We start from the raw sequence: 17383 nt of genomic DNA, 5'->3' as shown, positions 1-17383 counted from the left end.
AAAGTGGCGATTCTCTGTCTGCCTTATGGTAGAAAAAAAGTTTAAGAATTTCATGTATGTTACATTTATAAATAATGGAACCTTTACATAACTACAGATTAAGGCTAGATATTGTGTGGTGAATCATGCTTTGAATACCCAAAGCTTTTCCTCCATCTGCAGGCACAAGTGAGAAATGCAATACCAAGCTGAGTGTAACTGCAATGATATCAATGAATCAAAAAGTTTCCCATTTGATCTCCACTTTATACAACAAATATCCTTCCTCTTCTCTACTTAATAGATAGTAGAAGTACAATGTATGAATTTGTTGTAATGTGAACTACTTTTAAAAGTGAGGCTGGGAGGGGTTTACTTCCTGTCTTGTCTTCTTTACTTTCTGTGTGCCTTCTGTTGCATAGCTTGAAGGCCATGTTGTGTGCAGTGGCGAAATTACAGAGGAAGAAGTCTGTCTGGTTTTGCTGATCCAGATAAAGCTGTTCTTTTGAGCTTGAAGTTGTCAAATGATTCTTTCTTGAAGTAGAAACTACCACATATTTTTGGCACTGAGATTAATTGGTTTTGTGGAAGTGTTGACCTGTTTTGAACTGGAGCTATGTGTTTGGATGGCTACATTTGGGATCATTGGTGAATATGTGGAAGAAAATGAGGATTGGCTGGAGTATGAGGAAAGGTAGGGACACTTTTTCTGTCTAATGGAATTACTGAGGAGGCTAAGATGTGCTCTATTCTCCCGAATGTGTGTGGGGAAAAAAACTGACAAGTTGATAAGGAACTTAGCCACACTGCGGAAACTGGGGGAAATTTCATTTGATGAACTGGTCCAACTCGTGGAAAACCACCACAATCTGAAACCTTCTGCGATAGTCCAATGGTTTAAGTTTCACTGCTTTTTCAGGGAGCCAGCACAGTCGGTGGCCAAGCTTCAGCAGCTATTAGGGCATTGCGATTTTGAGGCAGCTTTGGATGATATTCTCTGTGATAGGTTGGTATGCAGCATTAATAATGATGCCATACAATACTGCTTGCCGATAGAACCCCCCCCCCCCCCCCCTTCACTGCTGACTTTCAAGAAAGCCTAGAGATTATGCAAGGCTTGGAGAAAGGATATCCAGAAAGGACATGGGGTGGGGGTGGGGTCACAGTCAGTGGCAGTGTACCAAGTCAGGAGGGAGTCTGGTATACAGGCAAAGTGGGTGGAATATTTTCAGCGTGGAAGGAAGCACTAAACAAATGAGTGCAAACTCAAAGACATTAACTGCTATGGCAAAAAGGAAGATTTAGCTAAGAAGTGCAAGAGTTCAAAGGGTAAGGTTAAGCCTAGAGAAAGGCTCAACAGACTCCGGCAGCCCTACACTATGTAGAAGAAGCAGATGAAGGGACAGTGTATACTAATTTGGAGTGGAAACAGATGAACCATATTTTGCCACAGTCACTGTCAGAGGAAAGAATATTAAGTTTGAGATTGATTCAGGGGCCACAGCATTGGTCATCAGAGAGGAGACCTACAGGACAGAGGGCTCCATCCTGCCTCAATTCAGACAGTCAAAGATCAAACTCAGGATCCTTGAGGGGCAGCCCATACCTCATTTTAGGGTGTTGTACATAGATATTTCAGCTGACGGTCAGTAGTGATAGCTAAAGTTAGTGAGCCCAGTCTTTTAACCATGATTGGGTTTTGCAAACTGGCATGAAATTAAGTATGCACACACAGAGAACATTCTATAACGGTACAGTGACGTTTTCAGGGATGAGCTGGGCATATTTAAGGGTGTGACAGTGAAACTCAATGATGGCCCTGAGGCCCCATCACATTTTTTTTTAAGGCAAAGGCAGTGCCCTAATCCACGAAAGACAAGGTCAAAGAAGAGCTGAAACATTTACAGTGGTTGAGCATCATTGCGTGCGTCCAGTTTTCAAGATGGGTGGCTCCCAATGATTCAATTTAGAAGGCAGACAAAATGGTATGGATCTGTGGGGACTGTTCGGCTCCGAATCATGGGTCCTCTACCGGCACCACCTACGGCTCCTAGAACGCTTCCACCAGCGTTGTCTCCGCTCCATCCTCAACATCCATTGGAGCGCTCACACCCCTAACGTCGAGGTACTCGAGATGGCAGAGGTCGACAGCATCGAGTCCACGCTGCTGAAGATCCAGCTGCGCTGGATGGGTCACGTCTCCAGAATGGAGGACCATCGCCTTCCCAAGATCGTATTATATGGCGAGCTCTCCACTGGCCACCGTGACAGAGGTGCACCAAAGAAAAGGTACAAGGACTGCCTAAAGAAATCTCTTGGTGCCTGCCACATTGACCACCGCCAGTGGGCTGATAACGCCTCAAACCGTGCATCTTGGCGCCTCACAGTTTGGCGGGCAGCAGCCTCCTTTGAAGAAGACCGCAGAGCCCACCTCACTGACAAAAGGCAAAGGAGGAAAAACCCAACACCCAACCCCAACCAACCAATTTTCCCTTGCAACCGCTGCAATCGTGTCTGCCTGTCCCGCATCGGACTGGTCAGCCACAAACGAGCCTGCAGCTGACGTGGACTTTTTACCCCCTCCATAAATCTTCGTCCGCGAAGCCAAGCCAAAGATAAGGTTACAGTGAATCAGGTCTGTAAGCTGGAGGAGTACCTATTGCCAAAGGTGGATGAACTGTTTGTGACCCTGTCAGGGGGTAGGCTATTCACAAAGCAGGACATGAACCACACTTACCAACAGCTGATACTCAAGGAGGATTCAAAGGGGTATGTCGCAATGAACATGCATAATGGATTATTAAATAGAATCACCTGGTGTTTGGAGTGGAGACCTGACTGCAGGGGATTCTGCACATAGTGGTGTATCTGGATGATATTTTGATCACGGGGGCCATGGAGGTGGAGCATCTGACTAACTTGGAACAGGTTATGAAGAGTCTTTCAGATGCAGGGATGTGATTGAAACACAGCAAATGTGTGTTCCTGGTACTAAGTGTGACCTACCTGGGACATAAGATCACAGCTAAGGGTCTCTGCCTGGTGGAGGACAAAGTGAGAGCTATCAAGGAGGCCCCACATCCAAGAAGTGTCACGGAACTTAGATCATTTTGGGGCATAGTGAATTATTATGACAAGTTTTTTCCTAACCTCTCAAGTGTTTTGGCCCCACTGTACAAGTTGGTGCTCAATAGTACCAAGTGGCAATGGAATGAAGAGCAGGAGAAAGCTTTCAAGGACATGAAAGAACTCCTACATGTAGCGAAGCTGATGGTTTAATATAACCCAGATAAGGAGATCACCCTTTCATCTGACACCCTGCCCTATGAAGTAGGAGGACCCTACAAAGAAGCCTATTGGTCTTGCTTCACATATCCTAATGGCTGGTGAGAAGGATTATATTCACAGTTATTGCTTTTACAGTTAAACATTTCCATCAATACCTCTATTGACATGCATTCACAACTTACATAGATCATAAACCACAGATGAGTCTCTTCAGTGAGACCAGACGGGTCCCACCACTAGCTTCAACCAGGATACAGCATTGGGCTCTCACATTGTCAGCCTACCAGTACACTACTATGTGCAAAGCAGTTGGGAATTATGCAAATACCAATGTACTGAGTCATCTACCTTTACCTGAGACCCTGGATATTACATATGTGCCTTTAGAGACAGAGTTTTCATTGGAGAGGCTGTCAGAAATACCTGTAAAGGTGACTCAGATAAAGCAGTGGAGAGAGAGTGGCTTAGTCCTGTCTCAAATCAAGACCTTCCTTTTACAAGGATGGCCTAGTATCATGGAAGGAAAGGAACTGAAGCCTTATGCCAAATGTAAGACAGAATTGAATCTGCAAACTCAGGTAAGTGTTTGCAATCCAGCGGTTGCCTGACACTCCAGTGACTGATAATGGCCCAACATTTACCAATGAGCTGTTCAGTGAGTTCATCCTCATCACATTCAGACTGCCCTGTCCACTCAGCCTCAAAAGGTTTGGCTGTACAGACAGTGAAGGAAAGCCTGAAGAGGATGATAGAGGACTCTCTTATCATCAGGCTTTCACGTTTCTTGTTTAAAGACCACTTTATGCTACAGACTACAAATGCACGCACCCCCGCAGAGATGCTGAAGGGGGGTAGGCCCAAGTCAAGATTGGACCAGCTGTGTTCGGACATGAAGGCAAGAGTGGAGCGAAAGTAGGAAAAGCAGAAGGAGGAACGTGATCAACGCCAGTGAAAACAGATGACGATGTCTATGTGAGAATCAATCACCAATGGCCACCCGGGGTTATTCTTAAGCAGAATGGGCCTGTCTCCTATGTTATTAAGCTGAATGACGAACATGTTTTCATCAGACATCAGGACCATGTGCATTTGCGCGTACTCAGAGGTTAACAGTTCCAAGGAGTTTCCAATGGTGAGGCAGACTACTGTGGAAGAGTGCTCCCCAGTGACTTTTCCAGAGTGATCAAAACACTGCCCAAGGGGCCTGGGTCCCCTAAAGAGGATGGACTTTCCCCACACTGACCCCTCTTGTGCCCTTAACATGAGATCCGCTGAAAGCACCTTCATCAGCGGTTCCTGCTGAGTCATTGGCGGTAGTGAGCAGAGCACAGCACACTCACAAACCTCCTGACAGACTAAATCTTTGATTGGGCAGGTTTTTTTTAATAGATTGAATGTGGAATCTGCCACATTTTTTTTGGATGCTTTTATATTATTAAAGTGTTACAAGTTTTAGGAGTACACAAGCTAATGCTCTTTATATTTGGGGGATGTTGGATTCTGGGGGAGGGAGATATGTTGTAATGTGTGCTGTTTTTAAAGTGAGGCTGGGAGGGGTTTATTCCTGTCTATCTTCTTTACTTCCTGTGTGCTTTGTGTGTAGCTTGTGTGTAGCCTCTATGTGTGCCTATATGGTTTGGCTGCTCCAGTTAAAGTTGTTCTTCCGCACTTGAAGTATTTGAGTCATTCTTTCTCAAAGGAGAAGTTACCACAGAAATGATTTTCAAAAGCTTCCTTGACAGCACTTCTTAAACCTGCACTCCTACCAGCAAGAAATGCAAAATCAGCAAGCAGATATCAACACAAGAATCGCAGAATGAGCAAGGAGAAGTTGGTCAGGCAGCATCCTTCGAGAGAAATATTCAGTCAATATTTCAGGACAGGACCGTGTGACAAGGCTAAAGAGTGAAGGGCAGATAGCAAACATAAAAATAAGGTGGGGGCAGGGAAAAGGCCAAGAGGTAATTGGAGACTGGACAAGTGAATGAGGGAGAGGTGGAGAGACAGGTAGGGAGGAGATACCAATTTGGAGATACTGGAAAATCTGAGCAGGTCAAACAACGTCCTTCATGGAGGAAAACCCACTTGAAACAGTTACTGTAACTTTCTCCACAGATGCTTCTTGGTCTGTTAAATGTTCCCAGCACTTTTTGTTGTTAAATGGAACATCTTTGCTCTTCTGGTCACAGTCTAACCCACCTTGAAACTACCGTGTTGTTCCTTCATCATCAGTTTGGTGAAATCTTCGAACTTCTTACCTTAACCAGAATGTTGGAAAATATTCCTCACGAGGATTGCAGGAGTCATTCTTTTCTCAAAGATGGTTAGAGTGGCAAGGTTTACTGATTATCCTTGGATGTCCATAACCCAGAAATGAATAAAATGTGTATTATAAAAACACTTGAGGCTACTCACTCATTTCCCACATTGTTATGATGCAACTCAAAACATTATTAGATCAGAGCCAGACCTGTTTACAATAAAATCACCACAGGGCAGGTTTGAATTTCAATTTTAATCACCAGGAAACAGAATGTTAGGAACAAAGCTACAGTTACCATAGAAACCACAACCCACTTGATTGCTAAAATACCTATGTCATACCATCTTTAGGTAGTTATACAGTAAAGCACAGGTATGAATGTTATTTAGAAAATAAAAGTATACTTGTATCCTAAGGTACCTTAATATACTTGTATATTTTGCCCCATTTACTTACTCCTCAGATGCATGGCCTAAATCCAACATTAATTAAAAACTTATAATGCATCATTGTTAAAGAAAAGTACATCCAGAAATGCTTCCTGGTACTGATATTGGGGAAATGAAAAACAACTTGATAGGTGAGGGAGGCTTCAAAGACAAGAAATAAGACAGAGAGGTTTAAAAGATAGAATTCAAGCATTTAACACATGGACAGTTAAAGTCTCAGCACTGATGATGGATATATTAGATTCTGGGATCTCAATGTGCTTGTTTAAGGGTGATGGAGAATATACTGCCTTGCAGGAATGTGCAGTGTTATGTTATCAAAGCATAGCTCAGATTTTATCAGAACAACGAAGTGTGAATCATTTTAATGTACAATCACAAATGGTGAGAAGGAAAGAATTTGCATTTATTATTAACTGCCATCTTCTACTGCAAAAAGTGTCCTGTTAACTGGATAACAGACTTAACCCATCCACCTCCATCACCACTCTGCTCTGCCCGGCCAAACTTGTAGTCACCCTCAATAACTTCTCCTCTGGCTCATTCCACTTCTTCTAAATCAAAGCTGCAGGTATAGGTACACATATGGATCCCAGCTGTACCTGTCTCTTTTTTTGAATATGTGGAGAAATCCATACCTAAGCAAGGCAACTCTTTAACAACTACGTTGGTGCTGCTTCCTGCACCAATTATGCACTTGTTAACTTTTTGCTCCCAACTTCCACACTGCCTTCAAATGCACTCGGTCCATCTCTGGTGACTCATTCCCATTCTTTGATCTCTCCACCTCCATATCGGGAGCTATCTACAGACATCTTCTCTAAACCAACTAACTCCCACAATTATCTTGACTACACCTCTTCCCATCCTATCTCCTGTAAGAATTCTATTCCATTATCTCAATGCCTCCATCTCTGTACAATCTGATCCCAGAGATCACAGACTCTCCATTCCAGGACATCCAAATGTCTTCTTCTTCAGAAACATGGCTTCTCTTCTATTGCAATTAATGCAGCCCTCAACTGCATCTCTTCTATTTCCCATACATCTGCCCTGGCCCTTTCACACCAAAAGAATAGAAAAGGACAGAGTTCCCTTTTACCTTACCTACCACCCCACCAGCAACTAACATATCATTTTCTGCAATTTCTGCCACCACCAGGAAGCATCCACGGAAAGCAAATGGCAGTTAACATTTCAGGGAAAGCCCCACTTCGGGTGAGTCAAAGACAAAGTACTGTAGTCGCTGAATAAGAAACTGGGGCGGAGGGAAATGGGAGGAGCACAAATTGGTAAGTGATAGGCGGATACAGGTGGGAGGAGACAGGAGAGACGAGGGAACAGAGGACAGGGATCTGATTATATGTGGAAGAAATTACAGAAAATGATATGTTAGATGCTGGTGACCTGGTAGTTCAGGTCAAAAAGAACCCTGTCCTTTTTGCATCTTTCCCTGCCCTTCCCTCTCTACTTTCCATGGTGAACATTCCCTCTGGGATTCCCTCATCCACTCATCTCTTCCCAACAATCATCCCCCTGATATTTATCTACCTTTCTGACCGCAAGAAGTGCACCTACACTTCTTCACCACCATTCGAGGATCCACTCTTTCCAAGTGAAGCAACACCACCTGTGAGTCTATCAGGCTGATTTACCGCATGATGCAGCCTCCTCTATGTTGGGGGGAATGGAAGCAGATTGGGGAATCACTTTATTGAGCACATTCGCTCTTCTGCTACAACAGGAAGGTCTTCCCAGTGGTCGATATTGATCTCTCCAATTTCATTTAGTTCTCTCTCTTTTCCTCATCCCTCTGACTCCCTTCATCCTGCTCCCCACCACCACCCATCCCTTCCTTCTCCTTTGAATCTTTTTTCACTCCTCTGCTCTCTCGCCTCTCCTTCCTTTTTTTCCCTCCCACCTGTATCCATCGATCACTTACCAATTTGTACTCCTTCCCATTCCTCCCCCTGCCCCCATTTCTTATTTGCCAACTACTTTATTTTTGATTCACTTGAGAAAGGACTCAGGCCTGAAATGTTGACTGCCATTTGCTTTCAATGGATGCTGCATGACCTGCTGAGTTTCTCCAGCACTTCTGTAATCTGTAAACGTTTGCATACAGTGATATCAATTTCATAAGAAACAAGTATGAATGGATATTTGGAAACATTTAGGGTGAGCAATAAAAGACATTCCCTTTGTGGATATGCAGGCAAGGCTAGTATTGATTGGTCTTCATCGGCTGCCTTGGAAGTTTGTTAAGGGATACAAATTGGCAGTATGATTGGAGTTACACAGAGATCAGACTGAATAAGGATACCAATTTTTATTCTCTAAACTAAGTTGAACTTGAAAAATAAACAAAAGCATCACAGTCACTTTTAGTTTTGTTGACATTTCTCTCTCTTAACACTTCTGGTGAAACTTGCATACCCAGTGTTTTATCCGCTTCGTATGCTTTCATCCAGCGAACCTTCTATTCTTCTCTGCTCCTGAATGTATACATCCTCCTCAAGCCACCCAATCCCTTTGTGCGTTGCTCCTCTGTCAACATCCAGTATATCCTCGGACGCTTCTGTCCTTGAAGCAAATTATGTTGATTCCACATGCTCTAATCCAGTCCCTCTCCAACATTATTGATTTCTTGGTATAATTTGCCACAATTATTGGCAACACAACCTTCCTGTTACCTTTTCATAATCCTTCACTTTCGAGAATGTCCTCGGTATGATTTGGCAAATTTGCAAACTCACTCAATGTTACATTCTGTTGTCTGGAACACCATCACAATTGTAACCTATTAAAGTACACCAGCAGCAGAGATAGGACAACAAAAGAGGTTTTCCTGAAGGAATATGAGCGTTAGTATTCAAAGAAAGAAAGTAGAAACACAAAGATACTAATCTCTGGATAACTACTCAAGACGTATAAATTAACACCAGCTAAGCAAGGTTAGTATTTTAGATGTTTTTTAAAATTTAAACATACAGCACTGTTACAGGCCAATTTGGCCCAATGAGACTGCGCCGCCCAACTTACACCCCATTTACATACACGCCAGTACATCTTTGAAAGGTGGTAGTAAACCAGAGCTCACGGAGAAAACCCATGCAGACACGGGGAAGAACGTACAAGGTCATTACAGACAGCATGGGATTCGAAACTAATCACTGACACTGTAAACACATTGTGCTGATCGCTAGGCCAATCATGCTACCTAGATGCTGAATGTATGGCTCAAAACTGATGCGGGAGCAGTGGGCTCTAGTCTAAGGGAATAGCAGAAGTATATTGGGGAAAGAGAAACCAGTTGTAACATTGGGTGGATCTTGAATCAACTTGGGATCACTGTCCCAGCGAATTGAGTAACTGGAAGTCCAGATATATGTTAAGGCAGGTGGAGGTTTTAACTGTTTTTTTTTGTCTATAACCTACAATTTGTGAACACTACATCCTGCAACACCTCACACTGCGCTTCGGTTTTATTATTGCTCCACCTGGTATACCTAAGCTTGAGTTAACTTACCTGCATAGATAGCATGCAAAGCAAAGCTATTTTACTCTCTTGGTAAATATGTCAATGACAGTTCTATTCAATTCAGAAATCAGATCAATTTTGCAAGGGTAAAGAATGTTAAAGATTTCCTTTAAATTTCTGAAATGACGTAAAACAAATTTGAAATTGTCGCAGAGAAACGGAGTGGATTTTTCTGCGGCAAAACATTGAGCAACAATAAGACACATTCGAGATTGCAAATACTAGAATCAGATACAAAAACAATCTGCTAGAAGGATTCAACAGGTCAAGCAGCATCAGTTGGAGAAAAAAATATGGTTAAAATTTTGCATTGTAACTCTCTTATCAAGATCACAGATAGGAGATAGCCAGTATAATGAAGGCAGCATTGGCGAGGTTGGACTGGGGCCATTAGGAGATTGGTGAACCGGGGAGGGGTGAAGAATTACAGAAAGATGAGGAAGGTTGGCAGTTGACTGGCAGATGCCAAGCAAAGGGAGAGAGGGGCAAGAATAAAAATAGTTGGGATTACGTGGAGGGACATTAGACATACAGGGTGGGTTAGAAATGGTTGAGAGTGGGGGCGGGAGATAATAAGTGAACACAAAGCTATCAGTGCTAGTACCTGATAAGTACCTGATGATGATAATGGTGAATTATACCCAATTAAACTGTAGGGAGGGGTGGAGGTGTAATTGTGTAGCTGAAATGTGGTTAGAAGAAGATAGAACCAGACTGGGGTGGGGGGGGGAGGGGGAGGAGGGAGAGAATGGGTGGGGATTGTACATGGTTAGGGGACAAAATAGGTAGGGGGACAGGAGTGAAAAGAAAAATACCTTGGATGAAAAGAAAAGAAATCTTTACCTAAAATTGCAAAATTCAATGTTCTTATCACTGATCTGTAGACTGCCCATCGGAATATTAGCCATTGTTCTCTGAATTTAAGATGGGCCTCTTTCTGGAAGTGGAGAAGGGTGGACAGGCCAGTATGGAAATAGGAACAGGAGTTCAACTGGCGTGTAACAGGAAGCTCAGAATGGCCATTGCAGTTGGAGTGCAGGTGCTCTGCAAAATGGTCCCCTAGCCTGCACTTAGTGTCTCTGAAGTAGAGGAGGCCACATCAGGAGCATCAAATTCAGTAGACAAGTATGGAGGAGGTGCACATGAATCTTTGCATCACCTGGAACTACTGTTTACTTCCCTGGATGATTTTTTTTGTCCCTTCACCCTGCCACAACACATCACCCTTTCCCCTAAATGGTTCATTACCAAGTTCTGGATCTATCCTATTCCACCCTTATTTCACCAACCAGATTCCTCAGTTCCCATCTCTTTCTGTCCATCTGGTCTAATGTTCTCCCTGAAAAGCTTCCATTATATCATCATCGTAACTTCTCTACTCTTCAGTAAAGTTGACAATTGGGTGGATTTCAAGCCCAATTTGGCTAGTTTCTGAGATCCGCTGCAGGAAAATGTAACCGCTTGCGGGTTTCTGGCTACTTCTAAGGCTGTGTGCATTATTTGGGGGGCAATAAATGAGGAAACAATGATGTTGCTCATGTTGAGACACTGACAAATCATTTGAATCAAAATAAAAGTCGGATGGGCGGGTGCCCGGGGTGAGGAGCACAACTGCAAGAGTAATGTGTTTGAGTCAGTATTGCGAGAGAATATGCTGTACGCTGCCATCGCCCAAAATCACGCAAGAGTAGCATGCCACACATCGCAACTAAGTGCGGATAAATAAGGGAACTCAAAATCAAAAGTACAGATCCTGAACATTCGTAAATTGGAGACAATCTGTAATTTATCACCCATTAGTAATTTATTATAAAATGCATTCAAAATGCAGTAAAAGCACCCTCCCATCACCCTGTCTGCTTTTATCATCATTTGGTCATACCCTGCTGTCTTTTGCACCCATAGGCTATGGCAAAATCCATCATCCTATTCATATAGGCCTGTAGCTAAATGTAGACTATGACCCTATTTTCAGTCTGAAAAGACTGCCTTTGTCTAAGCTCTCGTTTTTGTAACTGTTTACTAGAAAAGAAAACTTTGGGATGTTAGAACAACAGTGGAACAAACTTCATTTAATGTCATGGTCAAATATAGATAACTGGAATGTTGAGCAATTCTGGATCGAATACATCAACCATACGAATGCAGCAGGTGAACATGACTTATATGAAATAGGTAATCTTGCATTATCACTCTTGGCATTGGCTTTCAGCATTGCGGCCGTTGAAAGAACTTGTTCTCAGGTGACCTTATCAAATCAGAACTGAGAAACAGAATCCAACAAGAACTGCTGGAGACTATTAAACATTCACGCATGTACATCCAGAAACAATTGCTGCTGTAACAGTTTTGAGCCAACACCAGCTACACGGAGTCATTTTACATCAGATATGTACAAACGTTACGACAATAATGAACATGACAACTTAGATTTCTAGATTTTTCTGGCCTTGTCTAAGACTTTTTTTATATCCATAGATACGAGACACAGGATTTTTTTTCAATTTTGAGCTATTTTTGGCTAGATTTTGTGACTGGTCTGTCTATAAAAAATTTGTAAATCTGGCAACACTGCTCAACAGATTCCAGTAGCAGTATTCTTTGTCTTACTTATCACCTCCCTCTAGTCATCTCCAAACACATCCTTATGGCTCATCTTCCTTCATCTGACTCCCCGTTCTTCTTAAGCCTCTCTTTCACTTTGCCTGGTGCCTGCAGATGAACTCCCTTTGCCTCCTCATCTGTCCATCATCCTTCACCCGTCCCTCAATTACCAATCCTCTACTGGCTCCTTTCCAGCCCTTCCCACCCTGTCCTCATTATATTGTTGATCTCCACTCTCAGTCTGGATGAAGGGTTCCAATCTGAAACACTGACCATTCTTTCTCTTTCGTCGATACTGCTCAATCCACTGTATTCCTCTGACAGGTTGTGCTTTACTGAAAGAATGATGTGATTCTTTTTAATTTGTGGACATTTTTAGACATGTGCCTTAATTGAATGTAATTAGTTCAGTTGCAAATACCTGGACACTTGTTCAGTACCAGACAAAGAGGTACTAAATATTTCTACACAAACCAATCTGAATTATTAGTCCTAGTAAGTTTGTTCCAATGGACGAGATGCTGATTTTTATTAGTGATTTATTGAAAAATATGTAGACATACATACAACTCAGTAACAGACACTTTCGACCCATGAGCCTCTGCCATCCAATTACACTCGATTGATCTTCAACCCCAGTATGTTCTGAATGGTGGGAAGAAACCGGAGCACCCAGGGAAAACCCAAGCAGACACAAGGAGAGCATGCAAATGCCAAACAGACAGTGCCAGATTCGAACTGGGTCTCTCGTGCTGTTGCGCTAACTGCTACCCGTTGTTGTTGGTGCACCATTTAGCCAAGTTTTCAATGTTCCTCCTGTCTCGTCAATCATCACCCCTTTTCATTCAACCCACAACTGTGGTAACATCAGCAAATTTGTAGGTGGTGGTGTTGTCATTCCGAGCTACACAGTCATAGATGTAAAGCGAGTAGTGCAGTGGGCTAAGAGTGCAGCCCTGTGGTGCTCCGGTACTGATGGAGATTGCGGAGGAGATCTTCTTCATTGATTGGGGTCTGGAGGTGAGGAAATCCAGCATCCAATTGCATAGTGGAGTATTGAGGCCAACATCTTGGAGTTTGCTGATCAGTTTTGAATGGACAATGGTGTTAAATGACAAACTGCAGTCATTAAAGTGCATCCTGATGTATGCATCTTTGCTGTCCAGGTTTTTCCAGGGCTTTGTGTAGAACGAATAAGATGGCATCTGCTGTAGACCTGTTGTTGTGGTAGGTAAATTGGAATGGATCAGTGTCACTGATATGCTTCAACACTCACCTCTCAAAACACTTCACTCTGGATGTAAATGCCACTGCTCAGTAGTCATTTAGACAGGTAACCTCGCACTTCTTGGGTCACAGGTATGATTGAGTGCTGACTGAAATTAACAAAGTTTGCAACAAAACAATATGAGTTGAGAACTATTTGAGTATAACTTCATTAAATGTCACCCATCATCAGAAACTGGAATTAATACCAACTTCACATCTTAATAATACACTTTGGACACATTTCATGAACTGTAAAGCACTGTAAAATATTCTTGGATTAGGAAAACTGATAAATAAATTTCAATCCTTTCTTTCTTGAATTCAAAACAATCTTGGGATTCATTTATAGTGAATATGAGAAAGAAATTTGTTCTCAATCACTTCAACTAAACATCTGATATTGTGAGTTGAGTGCTCTATCCTACTCCCAAAATTTATTTTCATGAGCATCGATAGAGTTGAAGTTTGAAATAGGAGAATGAGGAGAACCTGCAATTAAAAACATTGCATTTAATGGAAAATAATCTCCCATTCTGTGAAACCAGCAAGTTAATCGCAACAGTAATGTCAAGGCATGCTGAAGAGGTTCCAGATTTATTCCATCCCTCAGCTTCAGACCTTCAGCTTTGGACCAGAGCTATGGCATTTGACAAACTGAGTCTCAACATGAAAAAGATGAAGGAGATGATCGTGAACTTCAGGATGACCAGGAATACCCTCCACTCACTACACATCAAGAACTCTGTAGTAGAGAGAATGGAGAATGCCGAGTTCCTTGGAGTTCACTTAAATAGTGACCTATCATGGACACTCAACATCACACTTGTCAGGAAGGTGCAACAGTGACTGATTATGTCAACCTTCTATAGGAGCTCTATCAAGACTGTCCTGGCCAGTTGCATCATAGTGTGGTACGGTTGCTGCAGAGAAATGGATTGGAAGTCAATCCATGGGATCATAAGAATGGCAGAGAGGATCATTGGATTCTCCCTACCCACCATTGACGTGATCTACCAGGATCATTGTCTGAAGAGGGTGCACAACATAATTGAGGACCCCCTCAATGCTGCGCACAGCATCTTTCAGCTGCTCCTGTCGGGGAAGGGATACAGAGTCAGCATCACTAGGCTGAGGATCAGATTCGATTGAGGGTCACAGGCACAGGCAATTGAAGTTCTGAACAACCAAAGGACCTGCTCACACTAAACATCTGAGACTCTCATGTGTACAAAGCAATATTTATTCATTCATTTTTATAGATAAATATGTGTCCTGCATATGTCTGTATGTGTGCCATGCCTGGTTGCATGTCTGCATGTTTTGAACTGAGGATTGGAGAATGCTGCTTTGTTGTACAATCAGATGACAATAAACTTAATGACTTGACTTCATTCATTCAAGTGAGACAAATAAAGGTAGCTGAATCCTTTACTTAATTTACTTCAGTTGAATGGTGTTAATTACTTATATTTTAATGTTTTATCTTTATTTTTTACATTTTTTGAGATCATCTAAATCTATTTGAATAGTTTTCAATGTGCCAGACAATCAGAGAGATTTAAAAATTGATAAAGAGTCTTTAACAGTGTTTGAGGGTGACACGATGCACGTCCTCTGCTTGGAGCCCTCTCTGCCTCACTGCAGGGAGTATAAGCACACAGTAGTGTTGGAAAACACTTGTTTACTGAGCCTGCTATGAATTTCATGTGGCATAAATGAAGGCACCGTGGTGAAGGACCACAGTCTAGAGTCCTTTGATAAACAGGCATTGAAGGGATGAGACTAAGGGAAAGCCCCTCAAAAAACAGAGGGATGGTAACCTATGACCATGTTCTCCTTTGGAATGGGCACCCTATTACCGTGACACAGTAGTGAGGTTGGTGTGAATAGAGGGAGTATATAACAATGTGCAATGTTGGCATTATATAGACATTACATTAAGGCTGGAAAGATACTTTGAATGGTTTTCCCTTCTATATGTAATTTATTGTGAATAAAGTCTATTTTCAGAAAAAATAAATAAATGAAACAACCCTGTTCAAATGAATAGGATTAATTAGTGAAGACAAGAAGACCTTTTATTTCAATTTAATTAAAATGGCCTAATGATTTTAATGGTCACCAGCTTTAGATGGTTCAGATCTTTTAACTTGAGGATATTTAAAAATAATGAAATTTAGTGTTTTTAAATTTGCAAGACTGAAGTAATTTTGAATGTTTGTGAGAGTTAGAGTCATTCAGTGGTTGTGACAGTCTATGGGTTTAGAGGCAGTCCAAACTCTTTTGCCAGTACATTCAACTACCTGGGCGGAGGCAGCCCCAACACTGCGCTTTGCCTCTCTGATGTATAGGAGCCATTCTCCCAGAGGAAGAACATGCCCTGGGCCATGTTGCAAGAAACTGCATGGCCTAAAGGCAAGACTGTTGAAAATCTTCTCTGATTTGTAATTAATCTGGTAATCTAATCATCTTGGATAAATGTGTAGTGGAAACTTTCTGCATAGAATACAAACTTTCACCTGCACTTCAACACACAGCAAATAGAGTGCACGTTAGATAATCATTATTTTTAATTTAGACAGGCCATTTCGGCCCACGTGTCTGCGCCGCCCAATTTACCCCCAATTAACCTACACCCCTGGTACATTTTTGAATGGTGGGAAGAAACTGGAACCCCTGGAGAAACCCCATACAAACAGGGGGAGAACATACAAACTCCTTAGAGCCAGGACGGGATTGAAACCTAGTCTGGTCCCAATCACTGGCACTGCATGATGGGTCCAGGAAAGGTCCTCTGAGGTAGTGACTCTTAGGAATTTAAATTTGTTCACCCACTCTACTGACCCTTTCGTACAGTCAAAAAGCCTGTGTGTAAAGGCAGAGATTTTCCACCCTTGCGACGGGACACTTTCTTCCAAGGCACCAACAGCAAGTGCAATCCCTTTCAGCGGAAGGGTCAGCGGTGCTCCACTGCCTAGCATGAATGTAATGCCACTGCAAGTGGATGGCTAGGGGCAGGCTGATGACGTCACAGTGACAATGTCAGCCTGAGATGCAGGAGCTGGATTTTTAAAATGCCGACAGGCCGGCACGTATGAATGACATCGACTCGGCTGATGTCTCTACGGCATCAGTCACCCCGCCTCCATCGGTTCCAGAGGGTGCCACAAGGCACCACTCAACATGAATGTGATGCAAGTGCATCCTTTTAGGGCTGCTTCATGAAAGGTTTGTTTATATTTCTCCCTCCGGGCTTATAGCCGGCTTCCAGGCAGAGGCTTGGCCTGAAAGGGCCTTACCTCTAATCTCCCAATGATCACTGGGTCATACACCTCTGGCTTTCCTTTCATGAAGTCTACAATTGGCTCCTTGCTTTAGTGACATTGAGTGTGAGGGTTGATGTTAGTACTGTACACCATTCAGCTAAGTGTTCATTCTCCCTCCTGCATGTTGATTCCTCACCCCTTATTTGTATATTACAAAAAAATAAGAGGAGATTTGGCATGTTGCTAAATACTGTATCAAACTTCAACAAATGTACTGTGGAGAATATACTGACACCACTGCCTGGTTTGTAAATGTTGGTACAGGAATGCAGATGGCTGTAGGGGTAACAAACAGAGCCAAGTTCATCACAGGCTCCAATTTCCCATTCATTAAATGTATCTAGGTGAGTGGCTCAAGAAAGCACCCAACATTATAAAGGATCCCCTGATCACACTGGGTCACAATCTTTTCTTACGCTGCCTTTGGGCACAAGTTACAGAAGCCTGAAGACCAGCACCTTTAGGTTCAAGGACTTCTTCTTTCCATCAGCTACCAGACTCTTGTCACACAAATCAGGGACTGCTCCAACACCACGTGTCTTGTCTGCTCTATTACAAAGACACATCTTTGCACTAGGATAACTGAATATTTATTATTAATGTTGTGTTTATTGTCTCTTTTTGATTACATTAAGTGTAGCATTGTTATTGTTTATATTGCTTT

General features: G+C 42.5%; 1 long non-coding RNA gene across 3 annotated transcripts in view; it reads right to left on the bottom strand.

Moving 5' to 3' along the window:
• The window catches only part of LOC138737488 (uncharacterized), a 104402-nt gene extending 98654 nt beyond the window's left edge, over positions 1–5748 (bottom strand). For all 3 annotated transcript variants that reach the window (XR_011340970.1, XR_011340969.1, XR_011340971.1), the window contains exon 1: positions 5526–5748. This is a non-coding gene — a long non-coding RNA (uncharacterized lncRNA). The remainder of the gene's footprint in view (positions 1–5525) is intronic.
• Between the last annotated feature and the right edge of the window lie 11635 nt (positions 5749–17383).

This window comes from Narcine bancroftii, chromosome 6 (assembly GCF_036971445.1).
Source record: "Narcine bancroftii isolate sNarBan1 chromosome 6, sNarBan1.hap1, whole genome shotgun sequence".
Classification (NCBI taxonomy): domain Eukaryota; kingdom Metazoa; phylum Chordata; class Chondrichthyes; order Torpediniformes; family Narcinidae; genus Narcine; species Narcine bancroftii.
This window is presented reverse-complemented; position numbering and strand designations above follow the sequence as displayed.